This window comes from Hemitrygon akajei, chromosome 23, assembly GCF_048418815.1.
Source record: "Hemitrygon akajei chromosome 23, sHemAka1.3, whole genome shotgun sequence".
Lineage (NCBI taxonomy): Eukaryota > Metazoa > Chordata > Chondrichthyes > Myliobatiformes > Dasyatidae > Hemitrygon > Hemitrygon akajei.
The window spans coordinates 33949171-33974489 of NC_133146.1; the positions used below are offsets into that span (position 1 = coordinate 33949171).

At 43.1% G+C, this 25319-nt stretch overlaps 1 protein-coding gene across 7 annotated transcripts in view; it reads left to right on the forward strand.

The window, feature by feature from the left end:
- The first annotated feature begins 17845 nt into the window (after positions 1–17845).
- The window catches only part of stambpl1 (STAM binding protein-like 1), a 69655-nt gene continuing 62181 nt past the window's right edge, over positions 17846–25319 (forward strand). For 3 of the 7 annotated variants that reach the window (XM_073027377.1, XM_073027374.1, XM_073027373.1), the window contains exon 1: positions 17848–18760. The gene's annotated coding sequence lies outside the window, so the exon portion shown is untranslated. Of the gene's footprint in view, positions 18761–18798; positions 19052–25319 lie in introns of those variants that run through there. The other 4 variants (XR_012096108.1, XM_073027378.1, XM_073027375.1 and 1 more) reach the window with 3 other exon arrangements.

The window sequence follows — 25319 nt, forward strand, 5'->3', positions numbered from 1 at the left end:
CCATCGTGGATAAAGCCCTCCCCACCATTGAGCACATTTACACGGCGTGCTGTTGCAGGAAATAAGTATCCATCATCAGGGACTCCCACCACCCAGATCATGCTCTCTTTATGTGGCTGCCATCAGGAAGAAGGTACAGGAGCCTCAGGACTCTCACCACCAGGTTCAGGAACAACTATAACTCCTCAACCATCGTGCTCTTGAACCAGTCGGGATAACTTATCTCAACTTCATTTGCCCCATCACCCAACCGTTCGCACAGCCTATGGACTCACTTTCAAGGACACGTCATCTCATGTTCTCAGATTAATTGATTACTTATTCTAGCACAGTTTGGCTTCTTTTCACGTTGGTTGCCTTGTGAGTCTTTGTGTGTAGATTTTCATCGATTCTATTGTATCTATCTGTTCTCCTGTGAATGCCTGCAAGAAAGTTAACCTTTGGGCACCATTTGGTAGCATATACAAACTGTGACAATAATAAATTTATTTTGAACTTTGAGCTTTGAACATTGAAATTCAGGAAAGTGAACCCTTTGCAGATCATTTGCTCAGCAATCTCCACCTGTGCGCCCCATCAGTCCTATCGCATCTGCACAACTGCGTTGGATGGTTGAGACTGTAAGAAGTCCATCACCAATAATCTCATTGAAAGCTACTATGAACTTTTTGAACATTGCACTCAAGCATATCTGCGTCGATGAATTTACAAGGCTTCTTCATCTATAACTGGCTTGTGATCTCGGATGGAAATGATCAAAGCACTAGATGGCACTCCATTCCATGTTTTGACCCAAATGGAAGAAGTGTTCCCTAATATACACTTCTCTGGCATTTCCTCAATGTTGAAATGCCGGTCCTTATAAACAAAATTTAGAATAATTTTTTAAAAAGCTGCTCTTTGGAGTTTTATCCATGTTACGTATTCAGGCAACAATAAATATATGAGTTAGGCAAGGGTTTTTTATAACAAATAACACGTTTATTAAACACTGAAAACAAACCCCCCAAAAGTAAACAAATCACTAATGTAACCGGAAATCAGCTGCTGTGCGGCAGCTTAAATAGTTCTTAAAGCAATGAAGCTTACAGTCCTTAAAGCGATGTTGCAAGAACAGTTCTTCAAAGTAGTATTGCCAAAAGTTCAAAATGCTCACAGTCTGTTTAAGGGAGAGACTTTTTAAGATGATTTATATTCTCTTTCACGTTGTGTTGTTTCAGTTCCCCAAAGTCGAACTTTTCCCACGAAGAATTTACGGAACAAAACGACTTAAAGGCACTGACCTTTCCTTTACCACCATTCTCAATCCTTTCTGGTATTTCCCAGGGATTAACATGAGAACAGTCAACGAAATCCTTCCGAATGAGGATCAAACAAGGTCGAACCCGTTTCACCGTCGAAATCGATTCTCCTCGATCTTTAACTCCCGAACTCCGATCTTCACTCTCCACTAATTCTCAACTAGCAGTATTGTAAAGAAACTGCTGGCAATGACCTTTTAAACTTTAGGCATTAGATAAAACTTCATCATTCAACTAAACTGCGTCATAACATTAAATCACGCAGTGGCATGAAGTCAACATGGCAAATCCAGCCACGAACTGCCCCTCCTCACAGGGAGGGGTCCTCCTTTTATACCCTGTAAAAAAAAACCTGTCACATGACCTCTACTGGCGGGAAAATGACATCACTCCACCATCACAAGACCATTACCTCAAGTCCAGTATAGCTTCAACCCCAGTCACGGGACAAGGGTACCACTGTCATGTGTCACGAGTACGTAACATCCAATTAAGGAAAAGTCCCAGTGGGTGGACCACAATAGATCAGAACAAAGAGCAGAAAAGCTGAATTTGAGTGGGGTTGCAGGACAAGTAAGGGAATGGTGGAAGGGGCAGGTTGGGGGTTGGGCCTCTTTTCAAAGCTGAACTGAGGAACCCAGGCCTTCCTGGTCTGGAAAGGGTGGGTAAACTTCATCAAATAAAGCAGGGTGGCACAGAAAATAGTGTTGCTGCCTCACAGTTCCAAGGATTTGGATCACTCCCACCTTGGCTGCTGTCTGTGTGGAGTATGCACGTTCTCACCTCGACCATGGTCCACCAGGTGCTCTTGCTTCCTCCCTCTAGTTAGTTGGTGACTGTAGATTACCTCTTAGTATCAGTAATTTTCATAAGAACCAAAGGCAAATTGATTGACGTGTGAGGGAGCATGATCTGCAGGTCTACAGAAGAAAAGGGAAGGGAAGTGAGACTGTTGAGAATGCACGGCTGGGGCTAGTCATGAACTCGATGGGCTTAATGACCTCATTCTGTGCCAGAATAAGTAAGTGTAAACAGCCTTGCTTATTAGAATAATCAAATTGCGGTGGGGTTAACATTATAGTGGTCCCAGTGAAATCGCTAATGCCAGGATTCTTTTGCCGGGAAACACATTGGCAACTTGAGGAAGAATTTCAAAAAAGAATATTATTGTTCATTTCTCATGTTAGCACTGAGAATGTACTTATCTGGGCACAGCTCCACTGAGGTAACTTTGGAAACCCAGTGAAAAACTGGGAGAAATGCAGATGAGAATCTGACAATCTGGTGCATTTTTCATCTCATTTTTGCTTTTACTGCACCTTCAATTGCAGGCAAGGGTAAGAAGGAAAAACGGCCTGTTTAGTTAAGAAAATAAAATGCTCAAATTACCCATTGTAGAAATGAAGTAAGTACCTTCTCACAGGCCTCTTTCTATGTCTCATGCTTGTGATTTGAGTAATGCTTTATTCTGCATCTTATACTCTTTAACTGGAGCAAGAATCAAGCTCTATGTATGAGGGAATGAACTGTGATATTCACCAGAACAATCTGTATCACAGGGCAACCAAACATATAAGCAGCAGAAAGTAATCATCAAAAATATTCTGTTGTAGCACTCTATCCAGATGTTTAACTTCAAAAAGACCACAGTGTAATTGGAATAAATGCAGATCACCTAGCTTCAATCCAGGTAGAGGATCTGATATTTCAAAGCCAAGCAGATTCTGTAATATCCTTCTCATGAACACTAGGAACCTAGGCCAAAGTTGAGAAGGAAATATTCTGACATGGGACAGAATGGCACATTCAGTAAGCTCTCGCTAGTTTGAAATAAAAATGTTTGGTAAAGTTAACTTTTGTTTGCAGTTTTGCAGTACCAACGGACTGAGCCAATGTTTAAAGCTTCTCCCTCCCAGTCCCTGGGTAACTCCTCTGCTATCAGCAGGACAGATAAGATGGCAGCACGAGGACCCCTCTTGCCATTCTGGGAGCACATGATGTTTCATGGCATCAGGTCAAACTTATGTTAGGGCAAACGAAAACAAAAGAGATTTTACTGCAAAGTAGTCAAAGTGGTCATAGTATTGATGTAGTGATGAGGGCTGTGCCAGTTGGTTCGAGAACCGAATGGCTAAAGGGAAATAGTTGTTCTTGAACCTGGTGCAGCGGGACGTCAGGCTTCTGTACCTTCTGCCTGATTTTAATGTCAGATACAGTTTTGCGCTTGCTATTATGCTGTACCTACATCATTCTGAGCAGGATGTCCTTAGATTAACTGAATCAGCCAGTTCCTGGAGAACAATGCTGCCCCTCTGGAAAGAGCAAGATGAGAAAGTAACCTTCTCAGACCTCACCCTTACCTGCAGCATACGGGTGTACTCATACAGGCATTTGTGACAGTGACTGTTACATAATCTATATGGAAACAAGGTTACTGCCTCACATTGTGTATTGTTCTGAATGGATTCGGTACAGATCTCTCAGCAAGACCTTGCTGAGTTGTTGTGGTTGAGTAGCAGGGTTGGAAGTGGTCACTGCAGCACCAGGTGAGGCTGTCTGAGACATGCGGACAGGATAAAGGGTCTAGAATGCCACCGGAAACCCAGCAGGCTGTCAGTAAAAGCTTGTGACAATCTGCTGGCTCCTTTCTCACGAGACGTAGGATGCAATTACTGAATGGAAACAAATAACAAAACACCAGGGAGCACCGTGGAAACTAATACTGTCAAGGAATGCATGTGTTAGAGGAAATCAAGGCTTTTATCTGCTTGTGGTGTTGATTATGTCTTGTCATTAGTTGCCATGTCACAATAACACAGAATAACATGGTTATGGACAGCTTCTAAAAAACTCACTATCATGTGACTGGGTTGATTCAAAGCAATTGATGGGCAGAAAGAAGTTGACCAAAAACTTTGAAGTTGTATTTTTTGGTTGTGTTTGAAAAGCATCTGGATTTAGTTCCTTGCGTGCAATGTCGGTTGCAGCATCTCTTGTACCGTTACCACATCCACAGCATCTGTATCTCTTGATTTCCAATGGCATGACTGCCGGGTACTGATTTATAAACAGAGGTTGCTTTATAAGTTACGGAAGAATCAGTAATGACAAGTAGGCTGAAAGATGATATTGTAGGGTAATATAATGGGTGACAGAAGACAAATATTGTTCATAATAGAAATTGTTCTACATAATTCACAAACACTGTCACTGAGTTGTAGTGACTTTAAGAGATGGCGTCTGATGTAACGACATCTGTGTAAGCCGACTGTTTCTCTTTGTTGGCAATGGAAGTAAAGGCTTGCGGCTTTTGTTCGCATATACAGTGCCTATAAAAGGCATTCACCCCCTCTCCCTTGGAAGTCTTCATGTTTTATTGTTTTACAGCATTGAATCACAGTGGATTTAATCTAGCTTTGGTTGACACTGATCAACAGAAAAACTCTTTCGTGTCAAAGTGAAAGCAGATCCCTACAAAGTGATATAAACTAATTACAAATATAAAACCCTAAATAATTGATTGCATAAATATTCACCCCCTTTAATATGGCACACTAAATCATCACTGGTGCAGCCAATTGGTTTTAGAAGTCACGTAACTAGTTAAATGAAGATCTGCTTTTGGAGACCTGTGTGCAGTCAAGGTGTTTCAATTGTAAAAATGCACCTGTATCTGGAAGGTCCAACTACTGGTGAGTCAGTATCCTGGCAAAAAAAAAATGAAGACACAAAAAACACTCCAAGCAACTCTGCAAAAAGGTTAATCCAACTGCACGGGCATCAGGTTCAGAGTCAGATTTATTTATCATGTGTACATCATAACATACAGAGAAATGCATCATTTGCATTAACAACCAACACAAATAAGGATTGTTGGGGACAGCCTACAAGTGTCACCACTCATTCCAGTGCCAACGTAGAATGCCCACAGTGCTTGGCAGAACAACACAGAACTCAATAAGTAATAAAACAGCAACAACAAAGCAAGCCTCTTTCCTCCCTACCACATACACACACACTCAGTTGTCCAACTCCTGGACAGGTCCCCGGGCCTCCAGGCTTTGCCCATTGGGCTATGACTCCTTTGTCTACTAAATGACCTCTGGGCTCAATCTTCAGTATCAACCCCTGGACTAGCTGACAACACAACCCTGTGACTTAAACGCCAAGCATTCCATCTGACCGGCTCCCCTTTGTCCCCGTGTCCACATTACTGGCCTTCGGGCGCGAAGTGGAGGCCTCAGTTCAGGATGGACATTTGAGCATAGAGCAGAGGCCTGACCACTAACACCCAACATCACTGTCCCTAAACCTTAACCAGACACCTAACTCCCCTCTCTGACCCCAAAATCATCCCTATGAGCTTAAAAAAAACAACTAAATCTGAGCTATGACCTTGACAGAGACTGCAGCTTGGTGCCATTTTGATACACATGCTTGCATTTGCACGTTTCTACTGCTTGTGACTGGTGTGTGCATGCCATCAGGCATGACTAGAGTGGCAGACTGTCTCGTACAATCCATCCCTTGTCTATTTGTAGCCCCTTGGGTAGGCTTTGACAAAGAAATGGATGCTCTGCTCAAAAAATCTGTACTGTTTACATATATTCAGATCCAAGCCTCTGGGTGGGGAGCTGTCACAAATGAGCTCTAGTCTCATAATACTGTTTCTGAAACAAAAGCAGGGGACATGTAAATACTGAGCAAGTCAGGCAACAATGATGGAAATTACAGCAGTCAAAGATTGAGGTCATTAATCTCTCATCAGAGCTCAAACATTGGCTGTTACTCCCTCCCTCGATGCTGCCTGACCTATGAATGTTTTTAGACTTGTTTTGGTTATTATGCTGGTTTCTTAACAGACTTGGATTCTGCTTTTGGACTTCATTCGTGGAATGAAGTTTAAATCAGAATGCCTTCCTCACTGGGATACGAAAGACCCAATGGGTCACATTCGAGGATATTGTTGTCAGCCTTCATTAACATCCCCAACACACATTCTTTGTCTGAACATTAACACATTTTGTGTGATTTTGCGCAGGGAAACCATCCGCCCCCTTTGCTACATTGCAATTGTTACTAAACCTTGTATTGTGCGAATGGGAAGAATATGATATAACTGAAGGGTTTTCTTTAACTATTAATTTGACTCTATATTGTTGGGGTAGTAGCTGTAAAAATGTTTAATGACCCTTCTTGCTATCCTATTAATGAGATACCCATCGGAAAGAGGGTGGAAAAACAAAGACAGAAACAAATCAAAATCACAAAATAATCATTTACAAAAATCCCCTTTCAGGAAGGAGATTAAACATTTGGTTGAAATGGTGCCACGGCAACAACCTCTCACTCAATGACAATAAAACTAAAGAAATGATCACCATCTACTGGAAGAGGAAACTGAAGGTACACGAGCCAGTCCTTATTAGGGGATCAGTGGTGGAGAGGGTCAGTAACTTAAAATTTCTTGGCATTTTCATATCAGGCGATCTGTGCTGGGATCATCAAGGAAATGCCGTCACTAAAAAGTCACAATGGCACTTCTACTTTCTTAGAAGTTAACATAGATTTGGCATGTCACCTAAACCTTTGACAAACTTCTATAGATGCACAGTGAACAGAATTGTTCACTGCAATGTTGTGCCAAACCAATTAAATTAGTAATGAAATGGCCAAATAAACTGATCCCTTCTGCCTTCACAATGTACACCTCCCGCGATTTCCCTCACATATATCTGCCTATCTAAACGTCACTTAAAAGTCCCTGATGTATCAGATTCCATCACCCCAGGCACCCACCGCATTCTATGCCCCTCACAGCTCCTTTGAACCTACCCCACCTCACCTTAAATGCTTGTCCTCTGATATTGGATATTTCCACCCAGGGAAAACGATAACCCCTGTCTGCTTTATCTAATCTTATAGACCTCTCTTATATCTCCCCTCAGTCTCCGCCACTCCAGAGAAAACAACCCAAGTTTGTCCACCCTTGTTATAGCACATGCCTTCTAATCCATGTAGAATCCTGGGAAACCTAAACTGCACCCTCTCCAAATCCCCGACATCCTTCCTATTATGGGGCAAGCAGAATTGTTTCCAATACTTCAGATATGGTCTAACTAGAGTTTAATAAAGCTACAACATAACTTCCTGACTTTGAACTCAAAGCCTCAACTAACAAAGGCAAGCATTCCGTATGCCTTCTTAACCACCCTATCAACCTATGTAGATATTTTCGAGGAGCTTTGAACTTTGAACCCCAAGATCCTTCTGCTCGTCAGCACTGTTAAGGATCTTGCCCTTACCAGTGTACTGTCTCTTTACATTTCACCTGTCGAGGTGCAACACTTCCCACTTGGTTGGGTTAAACCCCATCTGCCATTTCCCTGCCTAAATCTGGAACTGATCTATACCCTGCTGTATTCTTTGCCAGTCTTCCATGCTATCCACAATGCAACCAATTTTTGTATTATCTACAAACTTACTTATTCACCCATCTACATTTTCATTGGGTCATTTATGTACTCACAGGTAGCAGAGGTCCCAGTTCAGATCCTTGTGGAACACAACTAATCACAAACCAGAATAAGTCTCTTCAACCACTACCCTCTGTCATCTATGGCAGGCCAGTTCTGAACCCAATCGACCAGTTCACCATGGATCCCATGCATTTTAATCTTCTGGATGAGCCTCCCATGAGGGATTTTGTCAAACGTCTTACTAACATTCTTGCAGAAATTTTTACCTTCATCAATCACCCTCATCAATTTGTCAAAAAACTCATTCAAGTTAGTAAGTCACGACTTGCCCTGCATAAAACCCTGCTGGCTGTCCATAAATAAGCCATGGTTTTCTTGATGTATGTACAGTATAGAATGCCTTGGGATACTCTTTAATCCTACTTGCCAAGACATTTCATGGCCCCTTCTGGCTTTCCTTAGTCCCTTCTTTTTTCTGGATTCTTTATAATCCTCAAGGGCTCTGTTTGATCCTAGCTTCCTAAGATGTACATACTTTATCTTTCTCTTCTTGACTATATTTACCATCTCCCATGACATCCATGATTCTCTTATTTTGCCATCCTTGTCCTTCCTTCTGACTGGAACATACCTGTCCTGAACTCCATGCAGCTGGTGTTTAAGCATCCTCCACGTGTCAGATGTGGACTTGCCCAAAAGCAGCTGTTCCCAATTAACTCTCTCTAGTTCCTGCCTGATTTGCCCTGATCCAATTTAATACTCTTTCACAAGGTCCATACTTATCAACGTTCCCTCTAAAGTTTTTTCAGCTGAGGACCAACCGTTGCTCTGACCAGGACATTTTTACAGAGTCTGAAATCTGTGTGAAACTAAAGAAAAAACATTATATGAAAGGAAAGTCCAGCTGTGTGGCAGCAGGAGCATTTCAGTTATTGCACGGTGGTGCAACCGCACAGCTTAGAGGAAACAGTGATATTTACCTTCTTCTATAGCTATCTGAAAACTTAAGGAGTTATGGTCACTGTTTTCTAACTGCTCACCCAACTGGTCAAGCTCATTAACCAACACTAGGTCTGGTACCATCTCTCCTCTTGTTGGACTATCTATATACTGATTTAAGAAACCCTTTGGATGCACCAAACAAAGCTTGCCCCATCTAAACCTCTTGCACTAAGAAGGTCCCAGTTTATATTATGGAAGTTGAAGTCCCCCTAGACAACAGCCTATTGCTTTTACACCTTTCCTTAGCTGCCTGCATATCTGTTTCTCATTGTCCTGGTGGCTACAGGTGGTCTGTAGTACAATCCCATCAGAGTGATTGCATCATTCCTATTTTTGAATTCTACCCATATAGGCTCACTGGATGAGTCCTCCATTATGTCCCCTCTGAGTGCAGATGTGATATTGTCCTGGATTAGTTGTGTAACTTCCCCCCACCCTTTTACCCCACTCTATCTTTTCTAAAACATCGAAACCCTGGGACATTCAGCACCCATTCCTGTCCTTCTCTCAACCAAGTCTCTGTAATAGCCACAACTTCATAGTTCCATGTACTGATGCATGCTCTAAGCTCATCACCTTTACATATAATACCCCTAGCATTAAATACACACACTTTAAACTATCTGTCCCAGTATATCTACTACTTTGCTCCTACCTGTTTTTACTGGCGCTAACATCTACCTTCCTCTCCATCCCTCCAATATCTGACCTTGTACTCTGGTTCCCATCAGCCTGAAAAACTAGTTTAAACCTTCCTGAGTAGCATGAGTGAACTTTCCAGCTAGGATACTGGTTCTCTCAAGTTCTAGTGCAACCTGTCCCTCTTGTACAGGTCACCCCTGGAGGGAGGGTCCAATAATGCAAGAACCTGAAACCCTGTCCGCTGCACCACTTCCTCAGGCATTTATTCAAATTTACTATTATTCTCTTCCTGCCCTTACTAGCATGTGACATTGGGAGTAATCCAGAGATTACCACCTTGGAGGTCTTACTCTTCAACCTCTTTCCTAACTCCCTGTACTTACTGCACAGGACCTGTCTCCCTTTCTACCTATGTCATTGGTACCAATGTGCACCACAGCTTTTGGCTACTTATCTCCCAACCCCCCGGAGAATATTCTGAGTCATCCTAGACTCTAGCACCTGGGAGATAATGCTCCATCCTAGTGTCTTTTATGGCACAGTGTCTCCTGTCCATCCAACTATCAATTCTTCCATTACTATCACTCTGCCTGACTTTACCCCTCCCTGCTGAGCCTCAAAATCTGCCTAAAGAATATCCTAATTGGTTGCATCATGACCGGGCATGGGAACACCAATGCTCATGAATAGAAACATCCACAGAAAGTGGTGAATGCACCCCAGTCCATCATAGGAAAACCCTATCTACCCCCCCCTCCAACCATTGAGCACATTTACATGGAGTGCTGTCACGTGAAAGCAGCATCCGCCATCAGGAACCCCCACCTTCCAGGCCTGCTCTCTTCCCACTGCTACCATTGGGCAGGAGGCACAGGAGCCTTATTTCCAACAGCACCAGATTCAGGATCAGTTGTTACCCTACAACCACCTGTCTCCTACACAGCATGGATAACTTCACTAACCAAAACTCTGACATGATTCCACAACCTGCAGACTCACTTTTCAAGGACTCAACAACTCGTGTTCTCAATAATAATTGTTAAATTTTTGCACAATTTGTCTTCTGCGTATTGGTTGTTTGTCAGTCTTTGTTTCTGTATAGTTTTCATAAACTATTATATTTCCTTACTTTCCTGTAAATGCCTACAAGGAAAAAGAATCTCAATATATTATATGGCAATAAATAAGTACTTTGACAATAAATTTACTTTGCTGTGCTTTGAGGTCATAGTGAACACAGCACCATACACAACAACCCTATGATAATGTGTATTAACAAACCAGAGAAAATTGGCAGAGAAATTTTTTACTCTACCCCTCATCTTTTTTTCTCCAGTCCTGCTGAAAGTTCTCGGCCCTAAACGTTGACTGTACTCTTTTCCATTGATGCTGCCTGGCCTGCTGAGTTCCTCCAGCCCTTTGTGATAATGTGTCATAAATCCTTGTGACTGTAACCTGTGACTCACTGGACAACTGTAAGTTCTGATGTCACCTCACATTGCTGGTGCTGTTCAGTGGCAAAGCAATGAATTCATTGGCCCCACTTAATAATGCCTCAGACCATAAGATATCAGAGTAGAATTAGGCCATTTGGCCCATCTAATCAGCTCCACCATTTCATCCTGGCTGATCCAGTTTTCCTATCAGCCCCGATCTCTTGCCTTCCCCCTGTATCCCTTCATGCCCTGATCAATCAAGAATCTAGCAACCTCTTTCTTAAATATATATAAAAGATTTGGGCCTCTACAGCTGCCTGTGGAAAAGAATTCCACAGATTCACCACCCTCCAGCTAAAAAAATTCCTCCTCGTTTCCATTCTAAAAGGACACCCCTCTATTCTGTGTCTGTGTCTTCTGGTCTTAGACTCTCCCACCAGAGGAAACATCCTCTCCACATCCACTCTATCAAGGCCTTTCACCATTCAGTAGGTTTCAATGAGGTCAAGCCTTGGTCGCCCCAGGACCCTCCTTGGGTCAGCAAATTTCCCTGCACTCATCAAGGCGAGCCTGGAAGGGACAAATACACAAAATATGCAGCCTTAGATGAGCAACAAATCATACTAAATGCCAAAGAAACTACGAAGGCCAGGCAGCATCAATGGAGGGGATTAAGCAATTGACGTTTCAAGCTGAGACCGTTTATCAGGTCTGGAAAAGAAGAGAATGAACAGTGTCAGAACTGTCTGGAAGCAGCATGGTTTTGAAAGGCACAGTTCTTATAAAATGCCTCCACCAAACTTTAAATTCCTCAAGCATATAAATTTTACTGATTATGTTCCAAATTGCAGCTGTATGGGGAGCAGAGTGATTCATTCAAAAGCCTTGCACGCCACAAGGAAACGGGAATAGTCCTGACCCGGGCATGTTCTGTGCGGGGTTTGTACATTGCCCAGTGACTGTTCTGATTTTCCCTGAGTGCTGTGGTTTCCTCCCACTTCCTAAAGAAATGCTGAGGGGTTAGAATGCTGTTGTAAATTATCCATCAGTGTAGGTGAAAGGCATCAGAGGGACACTGATGTGTGAGAAAGATAAAGTTGGAGGGGTAAAGGAAAATAAGGAGAGAGGAAATGGAACTGATTACTACCAGAAAGAAGGTACTGGGTCCTGAAGACACACATGCAACACTTTAGGAACTGCTTCTTCCCCTCTGCAATGAACCCATGAACAGTTCCCACTATTCTTTTGTTCTCCTCTTGCACTATCCATTTAATTTTTAAATAGATTTCTTATCATATTTATGTGTTGCCCTCTACTGGTGCTGTAAAACGATAAACTTCATTCATACTTTTCAGTTTATATGTCAGAGATAATAAACCTGGTTTTGATTCTGTAAATGAACAATAGACATGACGAGGCAAATCGCCAGCTTCTGTACTGTAAGGTAAGTTAAATACAGCTGTGCCATTAAATGTACGACAAGTAGAGTAATTTCTGGTGCAATAGCAAGATGACGGAGGTTGGATCTGATGCATTGGCTGTGGAATAACAAAGCTCTTTTTCACATGACGACACTTCTGCTTTCAGTATTCACATCATCATGTGCTATAGCCTGGAATCTGATTAGATGAACTTGGTGCAGCTCCTGATAGTCCTACACGCCTCCTTGAACCACTTTAGTCCCACTCGTCTTGGAATAGTTCTGCTGATTCTGACGGCCAACCGTTCCACGGGTTGTTAGATTTGTTTTGAAATTCTGCTTCTTACAGTGGCAATCAGGTAATAAGATGTGAAGCTAGAACTTTATTTCCTAAAGGAATGTGTGGTATTTATTGTACCAACGTACTCTGAGAGAGGAACATCTGCGTCAGGTTTAATTGATTCACTTACCATCTGCTGAGGGGCCAGCCTGGTGTCTCTCTAGCCTATGTTCCAGACTCATTTATACTTGGCTCTTCTGAAACGCTCTTTGGATAGACATTGAAGGCCTCGATACAACATATATTCATGCTTAATTTTCTCAGCACTTCTTCTAAATGAACTTTAATGTTCACGTTCTTCTGATGCTGACAGTGTTGGTAGGTATTTCATAACAATATGACGGGATTTAAGAAGGGATCATGATACTAGAGTCTAGAATGTTGGCCTACCAGGATAACTCCATGAGTATGTGTGTCAGACCATTGCTTGACTGAGCCATGGGGTGGCTCTTCCTGTATTGGCATGTCCTCAGCCAAGTGTCTGTGGGGAGCACTTTGCAGGATGAACTGCTCTGGCTGTTATTTTCCTCTTCTTCATCTTCTTAAGCTCATCATCACTACTGGGGCACTGGCCACTGACTGCAGCTTGCTAGAGTCCTCTGTCCAAGTTGTCACCAGTAGGTGATAGGCGAAATCAGGGGAGGGTACTTTCATCATTCACCATTCCCATTTCCCTCTCTCACCTAATCTCCTTACCTGCCCATCACCTCCCTCTGGTGCTCCTCCTCCTCCCCTTTCTTCCACGGGCTATCAGATTCCCCCTTCTCAAACCCTTTATCTCTTTCACCGATCAACTTCCAAGCTCTCTACTTCACCTCTCCCCCTCTCTTGGTTTCACCTATCACCTGCTACCTTGTATTTCTTCCTCCCAAAACCCCACCTTCTTACTCCGACTTCTCAGTCCTGATGAAGGCTCAGCCTGAAACATCGACTGTTTACTTTTTTTCCACAGATACTGCCTGGCCTGCTGAGTTCCTCCAGCATTTTGTTTGTGTTGCTTGGATTTCCAGCATTTGCAGATGTTCTCTTGTTTTGTAACATATGGGCTAGGACAGATATGGATAACAATTGTTCATACCTAAAGGATGTTAATTAACCAGATGGTAGTTTATAATTACCTACAGCCACTGAACCAGACTTCTAACCACTCTGGCTAGCGTTGTGCATTATTCATTCTTTGGTGACTACAAGTGCCAGAAAGGATGGCAGCCAAAGACTTTGATCACGACTGAGATGAAGAGCGGTTTCACATGATCTGATGTAATTTACTCGTCAATCAAAATGGAAGACAAAGACCTGTGGAGAAACTAGATCACTTCAAGCGTCTAATACCATGCTGTCAGTTAAGGCAGATTAATCCTGTGGGTGACTTAAATTGCACATATGGTGATAATGGTTGGGTTAAAGCTTAAACATGTGTGATCCAACAGATGTTAGATCCACATTCCACCCACCATAATCTTGCTAGATCCTCGAGACTTCATCTTCAAATTATGAGATATTGAGAGGCAGCGATTATTTCGTAAAGATGCAATGTGTTATTTAAAGAACAGTGTTCTTTATTTTTAAACAAGGATATATCTGCAATTGTTTAAAAAATCTTTCACATGTACTCTGACTAAGACAGGTCCATGATTTCAAGCCTCCTTGTGTGGCATTTAAGCCAACTAATTTTAAACTTAACAGAAATACAACTACCCCTTGCAATTATCTATCTCCATCAAATCTTATAAGTGATAGTTACCTCAGGAATAACTATTTCAGATGACATGGATCATTTAAATATTATTTCAAATTTTGCGATTGCCAATTTCAGGCGATTATTGGTGAATTATTAATGATCTGCTAAGTGATCTTTCATTATAATCTATTTTCTGCGGCAGTACAAAATTAGTCTGGTGTTACTCTATTGGTCCACACCGGAATAGTCTGCCTCATTTTGATATATTCTCCAAGCATGTACTTCATGGACTGATTATGTTTCACTTTGGTTTGTCTTTCATTTTACCATCCAAGTGTCTGCAGTACAGAAACCTTGCTTGAACCAAATTATTAAGGAGCCACGAAATTGTGGTCCACTTAGTCGAAAAGGCTTGTACCGAGGAACAAAGTTCATTCACAACATAGAGTTGTGGGTTGGGAAGAGTCAAAGCACCAGGTCTCTCAGAAGTGACGAGTGATTCAGCTAAAGTTTGACTAACAAAATGGAAATGCAGTAGGCACTAGAAAATCGAAATTAAAGCATAAAATGCTGGAATTACTCGGCAGGTCAAAGAGAATCTGTAGAGAGAGAAGTTGAGTTAACATTTCACCAGAACCAGAAACTATTAGAATCAGAATCAGTTTTATTTTCAGTGAGACATGTTATAAAATTTGCTGTTTTGTGGCACAATACAGTGCAATGCATACAATATACAATATACAAGACCATTAGATTATAAGGCATAGGAACACATAGGCCATTTGATCCATTGAGACTGCTCTGCCATTCCATCTTGTCTAATTTATTATCGCTTTCAACCCAATTCTCCTGCTATCTCCCCGTAACCTTTGACGCGCTTACTAATCAAGAACCAATTGAGAGTATACTGTATATAGTAAATAGATTAACAACTATTAGAAATGAAACAAGTTTTATGTTAAGGAGGAGGTTTGTGTAGGGGAAAGATATGTGTTTTGTGTTAAGAGAACAAAAGCTCTCTGTGATAATGTGGATACCAGGGAACGGTTGAATGATACAACTGGCTGAAGGGGGTAAACGTGTGTCTGCGGGAGGTGTTAAGTCGAAGGGGTGAACAAACTAGGATATATTTGAAGAGAAAGGACAGTGGTGCAGTTTGGCAGAGCTACTGCTCTACGTTGGGTTCAATCAATGTTATCTGTGTGAAGTTTGCATGTTCTTGCTGTGATGCATAGGTTTGTTTCTTCCAAGTGCTCAGGGTTCCTCCCACTTCCCAATGGACTATAAATTGCCCCTAATATGTAGGTGAATGATAGAATTGGAGGGAGTTGAAGGTAATGTAGGGGGAATTAAAAAATGGATAAATAAGAATAGCCAGTGCAGACTTTATAGCCTTAAGGGGCCGTTTCTGCGCTGTATTTCTCTGACTGAAGAAAGAAGCCAGTGTGACCTCATCCATATGCATTGGATTGTTGGGTTTCCCAAGTGAATCTCAGTCCCAATGGCGTTTTCCTAACAAATCCTGTTGAGAAGACAGTCTGGTTGTTTAATCAAATCCAGAAAACTCTGGTATGGTAATTCCGAAATTGCTATTCCTGGTTCAGAAGATAAATTCAGAAACTGCTTCTCGACACACATTCCCTCCAGGAAAGTTACATATGTTTACATAGGTAATACACACAAAATGCAGGCCAGGCTGCATGTATGGAAAAGAGTACAGTCAATGTCAACTTTGCCTCCAGCTTTCACCCTATCCTCAAACTTACCTGGCCCATTTCTGACACCTCTCTCCCCTTTCTCGATCTCTCTGTCTCTATCTCTGGAGACAGCTTATCTATTGATATTTATTATAAACCCACTGGCTCTCACTGCTACCTGGACTATACCTTTTCCTGCCCTGTCTCCTGCAAAAATGTCATCCCCTTCTCTCAATTCCTCCGTCTCTGCCACATCTGCTCTCAGGATCAGGCTTTAATTCTGGCGACATCCCAACCTTCCGCCAGGCAACCAGGGATAGGGTTTCTTTTGTCCTCACCTACCAGCCCGCCAGCCTCTGCATCCAGCACAAAATTCTGCCATCTCCAATGGGATCCTACCACCAAGCACATCTTTCCCTCCCCCACTTTCCACTGGGACTGCTCCCTATGGGATTCCCTTGTCCATGATCTCCCTCCTGGCACTTTTCCTTGCAAGCGGAACAAGTGCTACACCTGCCCCTACACCTCCTCCCTCACTACTATTCAGTTGCCTCACCAGTCCCTCCAGGTGAGGTGACTCTTCACCTGTGAGTCTGCTGGGGTCGTTTACTGTGTTCGGTGCTCCTGGTGCAGCCTCCTGTATATCAGTGAGACCCTACATAGATTGGGAGACTGATTCACCAAGCACCCACACTCTGTCCACCAGAACAAGCAGGATCTCCCAGTGACCACCCATTTTAATTCAGCTTCCCATTCCCATTCTGACATGTCAGTCCATGGCCTCCTCTACTGTTGCGATCACTCAGGCTGGAGGAACAACACCTTATATTCTGTCTGGCTAGCCTCCAACCCGATGGCATGAACATCGATTTCTCAAACTTCCAGTAATTCCCACTCTCCCTCTCCTTCACCATTCCCCATCTCCCTTTCCCTCTCTCACTTTATCTACCTGCCCATCACCCTCTGGTGCTCCTCCCCCCTTTCTTTCTTCCATGGCCTTCTGTCCTCTCGCATCGGATTCCCTCTTCACCAGCCCTGTATCTCTTTCACCAGTCAACTTCCCAGATGCCCCTTCCCGGTTTCACCTGCCACCTCGTGTTTCTTCCTCCCCTGCCCCCACCTTCTTTCTCTGCCTCCATTTATTTTCTCCAGTTCTGATGAAGGGCCTCGGCTTTATACGTCGACTGTGCTCATTTCCACAGACGCTGCCTGATCTGCTGAGTTCCTCCAGCGATTTGTGTGTGTTACTTGTCTTTCCAGCATCGGCAGATTTCCTCTGGTTTGTGATTGGACTATATTACATGGGCTTTTTTTAAAAAGACTGCTCACTGCTTCAGTGTTTTGGAAACGTTTCCCTCCCTTTCCCTGGAAACCCGGTCTAGTCTTACTCGACTGGGAACTTTTTGAATCCTGGTGTTTTGAATCATTGGCGCTATGGCCTCAGTTGTTTAATACTTTTCGGGACCTTCCAGCCAAGTGATACTAACTTACTGACGAAGACAGTAACAGGATTGCAAAGTATTCGCTACGCTTTTTAAAAAAAGATATGACAGAGGTCAATTTTTGAAGTCGTTGTAAACAGAAAGGAACACGCCAATGTATAGAAAGCAGGCCCCGAGAAAAAAAACAGGGGGATAAACTGCATACGCATGAAAACTGAACATTGTGGGAAATTACTGGATGTGAGGTGAACTGAACCGAGAAAACCCCTCCGCATCCCGGGGATTGGCACCGCCCGCGGTGTCAATCACGGATCGCAGCGGGTTCAGTAGGAGGGGAAGCGGAGGGCGGGTTGGAGCGGACCGGCAGTCGCATCTGTTCCGCTGCTGGGGATGGGGATGGGGATGCGGATGCGGAAGGGGAAGGGGAAGGGGAAATGGAGCGCGGGCATGGCTCAGTGTTGAGCGGGAATGGAGCTACCGGTGCGGCAGCGGGTTTAAGCGGCTCCCGAAGGATCTGAACGGGGCGATCGCTGAATAACCCGGCCCGTATCGGCCCCGCCGGGCAGATGCCAACCTCGTGCCCGCAGTCCGTCCACGTTTGTTCGAAGAGAACAGTGCCAGGTAGCGGGATGAGCGGCAGATCGCAGTTTGCACGTTTACTTGCGGTGTAGTATGATACCGTTCAACCGCAACAAGCAGTTAACAAATAAAAGCCAAAACAGTTCCACAGCTGGCCAGGAAACGCCGGGAACGCTTGGTTTTGATTCAGTGATGCAAACTCATGCTGTGTAACAGTTTTAACCTGCAGCAATTCTGTTTGTTTATGTGCACAGAGGAAATAGCCTGCATTTATTTCAAGGCGTAGCTGCAGCCAGCGAGCAGAAAAATCAACTCCAAGCAAAGAATCTTTTGTTGATGTCGTTTTCGTATCGATTGGGTTACCGCATCCAGTGACGCGAACTGTGATTGCGCTAAGTCCGTGCATTTTTAATGGATTTACAAAAATATGCACTATCTTATTGGGATGGTTAGATGCATTCGGTCACGCAACCTCCCGTGTCAGCACTTGGTTACACATCGTAGGTGTTGGTGTTACATTGGGTAGGCGAGATCAATAACAAAAGAATTAGAGGCGCTAGGTGCGTCACGTGACTTCCAGCAGGAAACTATTGTGGGTTTTGATTCTCAAATGTTCTGGACTGGATGTTTAGCCAGCAGTCAGCGTGTGTTACACCGACACTCTAGCAACATTCCTCTAAACCGGTTTTAATCTTCGTCCCGAGGCGTGAGCGCATTAAAGGAGCAGCAAGCTCTCAAATAGTAAGTGTCTTGCGTGCGATGACCTTTGCTTTCGAACAGGAGCGGCAAGCATGCGTCGCCCTTCCGTTTGTTTGCCGAGGGAGAGCTGTGATGTGCTGCTGATTGTTAGATTACCGGGCGTGGAAAGTCGACTGCGCTCAGCGCTGTGCCTTAAGCAGACTCCACGCAGGGAGAAGCAGCGTGCGGAGTTCAAACTCTTGATGCTCGTTTTGTTTCTGCAATGTAAGCTGCTAACGTTTGCTCAAGTGTGAGTCTGCATAAGTGACGTTCAGATTGATCCATCCAAGGCAGGTGAGGCGGCCCTTTTGTACGTTCCCGTGGGGGTGGGGTGGGAAGGAGCAATGAAGTGAGTATGTAATAGTCTTAGATCTGAAATGCTTTAGCAAAGAAAACAATACAGATAAGATTGAATGAATCAGGTAGATTCAGAATGGCCTCGTGTTACTGCAATCGAATTAATGTTATATATATGATAATACCATATGGGGGTAGTGTAGTGATTGGCATAACACCTAACAGCTCCAGCAATCGGGGTCCAATTCCTGCTGCTGTCTGTAAGTAGCTTGTACGTTCAAACCACCCCACCCAGCCGACCACCTGGGTTTCCTCCGGGAGCTCGGGTATCCGACGCAGGGTCGGTAGGTTGTGGGCATGCTGTGGTGACGCTTGCGGGTACATCCTCAAGCTGCTTGTTGTGACGCAAATGAGTAATTTATATGTATGCTTTGATGTTCATGTAAAGAATAAGGCAAACCTTTTAAATCTTTAAATCCTTATGGATTTGTACAGGGGATGATTCAACAGATACTCAAAACCAATGCTGAATTAGTTCTACTTAGAAATTCTCAGTGGTACCACTCAGGAGTGATTGATGCCACAAGCATATTTTATAATTGATTCAAAAAATGAACAGATCTAATGGGAGTTACTGCAGGCATGAAATGGTACTTTAGGTTCAATAATTGCATATACAGCCACTTTGGATGGCTTTGTGCACAATTTAGTGGGTATTAGGATTTAAAATTTTATTGCATTTTGAGTTTGAACATTACATTAGCATTGTTCTCCAGCTGATTTTAAACGTGTTGTGGCATCAACCACCCAAATGCATTTATATTTCTGTTAGAATGTGAGTGATGAGAATTGGAATACTGGTTGAAATTGGATGTAGTTTTGAAAAAGTTAACAGTGTTGAATCTGGGCGTGAGCATACCCAGTGTTTTTTTTTTCCAAAGTATGATACATTTAAATGAAATAATTTCACAAGAGTTTATAAACATAAAATTTTTGTGATTTCAAGAATCATTTCAAGCACAGCTTGTCATTATCAAAAGCGGTTTTTTGTGAAAATAGCAGAATCGGATTTTTAAAAAAGTGATCTTCTGGTTAAGTTTGTAGTTGAGATCACTTCATGTCAACCTCTGTCAAGCCCTCCACCCGCCAAGTGCTCAAATATAGAATGTATTGGGATATGAGGTGCCTCACAGTTATGAAGAGTGTTACTAGTTGTGCGTACTGAGGTTGATTAATTACGGTCTGGTGCTTGTTGGGCTGAGGTAGAGTTGATTCATGCTTCTGTAGTCTTCTACTCTTTGTTGTCTTCTCATTTCTCTTAAAGGTGTCAATTTGTGAGCTGTTGTCATGGCAGCTCTTCAGTACATCATTGAAGTGTCCATTTTTCAACGGAGGACCTGAATGTGGTGTCTCCGTCAGCCTTTATGCCTGGAAATGGTGGTGCTCTGAATGCTTGAACTCATTTTAGTGAGTTCACTGAACATCAATAAGAAGCAAGAACTTCACATGATTGTTTTAATCCTCTGGGAGGCCACCCTTGTTGAATTCAGCACTTGATGTGATCTTCTGGTGCAGCGCTGAAGGAACTTGGTGTATGTACCTTGGAAGAGGGAATCCTCAGAGGAACTTGAATAAAATTGTTTCAAGTTGCAAAGATGTATTTAAATAAGGATGGCTTAGAATACGTGACTGGAGAGGAATCATTTCTGGTGGCAAAACAATTTGCTATCAGGATCACAGATTTACGATAACTGACATAAGAACCAGAGACAAATATTGCACTGATAGTTGTTATGAAATTACTGCCTTTAAGGATTTTTTTTGAAGTACTCTGTATATTTTAGTGCAGTCTGGTACTGGGGCCCTGTGGTCTCCAAGACCTATACTTCCTGGACTTGGGGAAAATGAATGAGGATCTCACTGAAACATCGTAAACCCTCATGGGGCTTGACAGGCCAGACATTTGATGTTTACCCTGATTTTGGTGTCTGGATTGAGTAGCTCCAACCTTTGGGGGGAAAAAAAGGGTTAGATATCCAGGACAGCGAGGAGATTTTCTTCGTGTGAGTGGTACTGAAGCCTTGGAGCTTCCTGGCTGGCTGCGGAGGCTTTTCTGCTCAGCCTGTTCATTTGGATGTTAAGGGTTAATGCAGGAACTTTGGTTCTGAGCTTAAAGATTGCTGCAATTTTTTTGAATGCTGAAGGGGTTGAATGACCATTTTCTACTTCTATTTCTTGTGAGTTAATCCACATGCTGATCAAACATTTTTTAAATTGATTTTTTTAATGATTTCTGTCACCAGAAATGTCAGTATCGTCACTTGGTTGTGCGCATTCTGCTGAAATTACCCTGCCACCCAGGCTGTTAATAATCCCTTTACAGCTGCAGCATTTCTACTGGTCAGAGACAATCTAAGTAGCCCTTGGGTGACCTTCTAATGCAGCATTTCAGAAACGCTCACCAATTCCTTGTTCTTATCCAGTCAGGGTTAAACTGATATTATTTGCCTTTGTCAAAGGTGTAAGTGCACGTTATGTAGATTTGATAGTCAATAGTGTGTTTTAAACCTATTTAATCTAGGTCTTTCTGTACTATATCTTGTTTAATTCTTCACTGTCATCTTGTTTAGAAGGATTACCCAATTCAGTGAGCCTTGGGTCAAGCATCACCTAGATAGAGTGCAGTTTAGCACAGGAGTGCATGCTATTGTGAGGGGAGTCCTTTTTCAGATGTAAGCCACTTTCTCTGCTTTTAAAGATGGATGTCATGGATTCTGTGATGGTATTTGAAGTGAACTTTCCCGCACTCTGATCAACACTCTTAGCCAACCAGTGCCACAAAAACTGGCTTGCTCATTTGCTGTTTTTGGCTATTCGAGTCATACAGGAGATAACACACAGCCCTTTGACCCTGCTGACTATTAAATACCATCTATATAATTCCATTTACCAGCGCTTATCTGCTGCCTGCTGTGCCTTGGCATGATGGTAATTGGACCATTCAAGATTTAAAGTTATTTTAATTCTTCTGAGATACAAAGTCTGAGTAGTGCATTCTAGTTAATCATAAAACCATAACACATAGGTGCAGAGTTAGGCCATTTGGCCCATCGAGTCTGCTCTGCCATGGTTGATCCTTTTTCCCCTCCTCAGCCACACTCCCCAACCATCCCCCCCCACCCCCCGTTACCTTTGATGCCATGTCCAATCAAGAACCTATCAAGCTCTGCCTTAAATACACCAAACGTCCTGTAGTAATAGATTCCACAAATTCGGCACCCTCTGGTTGAAGAAATTTCTCCACATCGCTGTTTTAAATAGACACCCATCTATCCTGAGGCTATGCCCAATATCTCCATAATTGAAAATTTCGCTGAGTGGTGTCATAGCAACGACCTCTCAGTCAATGTCAGTAAGACCAATGAATTGACTGTAGACTTAAGGAGAGGGAAACCAGACGTCCACGATCCAGTCCTCCTAGGAGGATCAGAGGTGGAGAGGGTCAGCAACTTTAAATTCCTCAGTGTCCTGGACCCAGCACCTAAGCACAATTGTTAAGAAAGCACAGCAGTGCCTTTACTTCCTTAGAAGTCTGTGGTGATTCAACATGATGTCTAAAACTTTGACAGACTTCTATTTAGTATGCAGAGTATATTCACTGACTGCATCACAGCCTGGTATGGAAACATTGATGCCTTTGAATGGAAAATGCTACAAAAGGTTGTGGGTTCAGTATATCATGGGTGAAGCTCTACCAAACATTGAGCTCATCAACATGAAACGCTGTTATAGGAAAGAAGCATTCATCATCAGAGATCCCCTCCAACCTGGTCATACTCTATTCTTACTGCTGCCATCACAAGGTACAAAAGCCTTCGGACTTGTACCACCAGGTTCAAGAACAATTACTACCCCACAACCATCAGGCTCTTGAACAAAGGGGATAAGTACACTCATTTGCCCATCCATTGAGATGTTCCCACAACCAATGATCTCACTTTAATGACTCTTGTTATCTCATGTTCTAGCTATTTGCTCAAAGGGCCGAATGGCCTACTCCTGCACCTATTTTCTATGTTTCTATTTGTTGCTATTTATTTATATTTGCATTTGCACAATTCGTTGTCTTCTGTACTCTGGCTGATCTTTTATTGATCCTGTTAGAGACCGTACATCTTTGGAATATGGAGGAAACCAGAGCACCGAGAGGAAACCCACACAGTCACGGGGAGAATATACAAACTCCTTACAGGCAGCATCGGATTTGAACCCGACTCCAGGTTGTCGACCTGTAATTGTGTTATGTTAACCTCTGTGGAACCATGCTGCTGTTAAGGCATTGGAAAAGGTGTAAAGTAGGCTTACTAGAAAGTCCCAGAACTGAGAGATGTGATCCACAGATCCTCTCTAGGTTCTGTGTCCCTGATTTAACAAACAAGGCTTGGGAGACTGGCAAGATGGACAAGGGTGGATTTGCAGGCTGCTGCGGCACTGCGGGCATCTTCTGCTGGGTGAGAATGGGACACTTCTGCGTGTCTTCCCTCTCCCTCCTCCCGTAGAAGCCACAACAATGATGATATGGGTGAAGCCGATCAGAACTGCTGGTGCTGAGCAGATTCACTCACTGAGTCAGTGGAATCAGCTGACAGTTGCTCACCCCACGCTTGTTCATTCTGTCCCAGCTGTTTCTGTTCTGCTCCAACTTATGGAAAGTTTAAGTAATGAACATTTCTTAGGAACTAAACCCTATCACATCCTGTGAACTACCAGGGAAAATTGAAGACATTGGGACTTTCCCCCCCAGATAACGGTGGAGCTTTTTAAAAGTTATTTATTTTATTTAGAGAAACAGCAAGGAATAGGCCCTTCTCGCCTTTTGAGCCTTGCCCCTGACAGCACCAATTTAACCCTAGCCTAATCACTGGACTATTTACAATGACAAATTAACCTATTAACTGGTACGTCTTTGGATTGTGGGAGAAAACCATAGCACCTGGGTAAAACTTAAGTGAACGTGGGGAAAAAAGTGTAAACTTTCTTACACAGGAGGCTGAAGTTGAACTCCGAACTTGTAACAGCGTCGCACTAACCACTGTGCAACCATGGATCGTGAATGGACTGACGAGGAAGAAGTAGAAGAGATGTTTCAAATTGTAAATGGAACCAAAATTAGGGTTTTAAGTATAAGATGATCATTAGTAGCCAACTCCTCTTCCAGAAAATTTGAGCGTGATGGGGGGCAGAAGTGAGTGTAGTTGCTATTACTGAGGAGAAGGTTCATGGGAAGATGAAAGCTCTAAAGGTAGATAAGAGAAAGAGGTGACTGAAGAGATTGTGGAAGCATTAGTAGTGATCTTTCAAGAATCACTAGATCCTGGAATGGTTCTGGGGGACCGGAACATTGCAAATGTCACTTCACTCTTTAGGAAGGGAGGGAGAAAGGAAAGGAAATGATAGGCCAGTTAGCCTGACTTCAGTGGTAGGGAAGATGTTGGAGTTCATTAAGGATGAAGTTTCGGGGTACTTGGAGGCAGGTGATAAAATAGGCTAAAGTCAGCATGGTTTCATTAAGGGGAAATCTTGGCTGACAAATCTGCTGGAATTCTTTGAGAATTCCAAGAGAGTGCCACATGGTAGGCTTATTCAGAAAGTCAGAAGGCATGGGATCCTGGGAAGTTTAGCCAGGTGGAGTCAGAATTGGCTTGCCTGCAGAAAGCAGAGGGTCGTGGTGGAGGGAGTACATTCAGATTGGAGGGTTGTGACTAGTGGTGGCCCACAAGGATCAGTTCTGGGACCTCTACTTTTTGTGATTTTTATTAATGACCTGGATGTGGGGGGTAGAAGGGTGCGTTGGCAAGTTTGCAGAGGACACAAAGGTTGGTGGTGGTGTGTTGTGTTGTAGAGGATTGTCAAAGATTGCAGAGAGACATTGATAGGATGCAGAAGTGGGCTGAGAAGTGGCAGATGGAGTTCAACCCAGAGAAGTGTGAGGTGGTACACTTCGGAAGGACAAACTCCAAGGCAGAGTACAAAGTAAATGGCAGGATACTTGGTAGTGTGGAGGTGCAAAGGGATCTGGAGGTACATGAACACAGATTCCTAAAAATTGCCTCACAGGTAGATAGGGTAGTTAAGAAAGGTTATGGAGTGTTAGCTTTCATATGTCGAGGGATAGAGTTTAAGAGCCGTGAGGTAATGATGCAGCTCTATAGAACTCTGGTTAGGCCACACTTGGAGTACTGGGTCCAGTTCTGGTCACCTCACT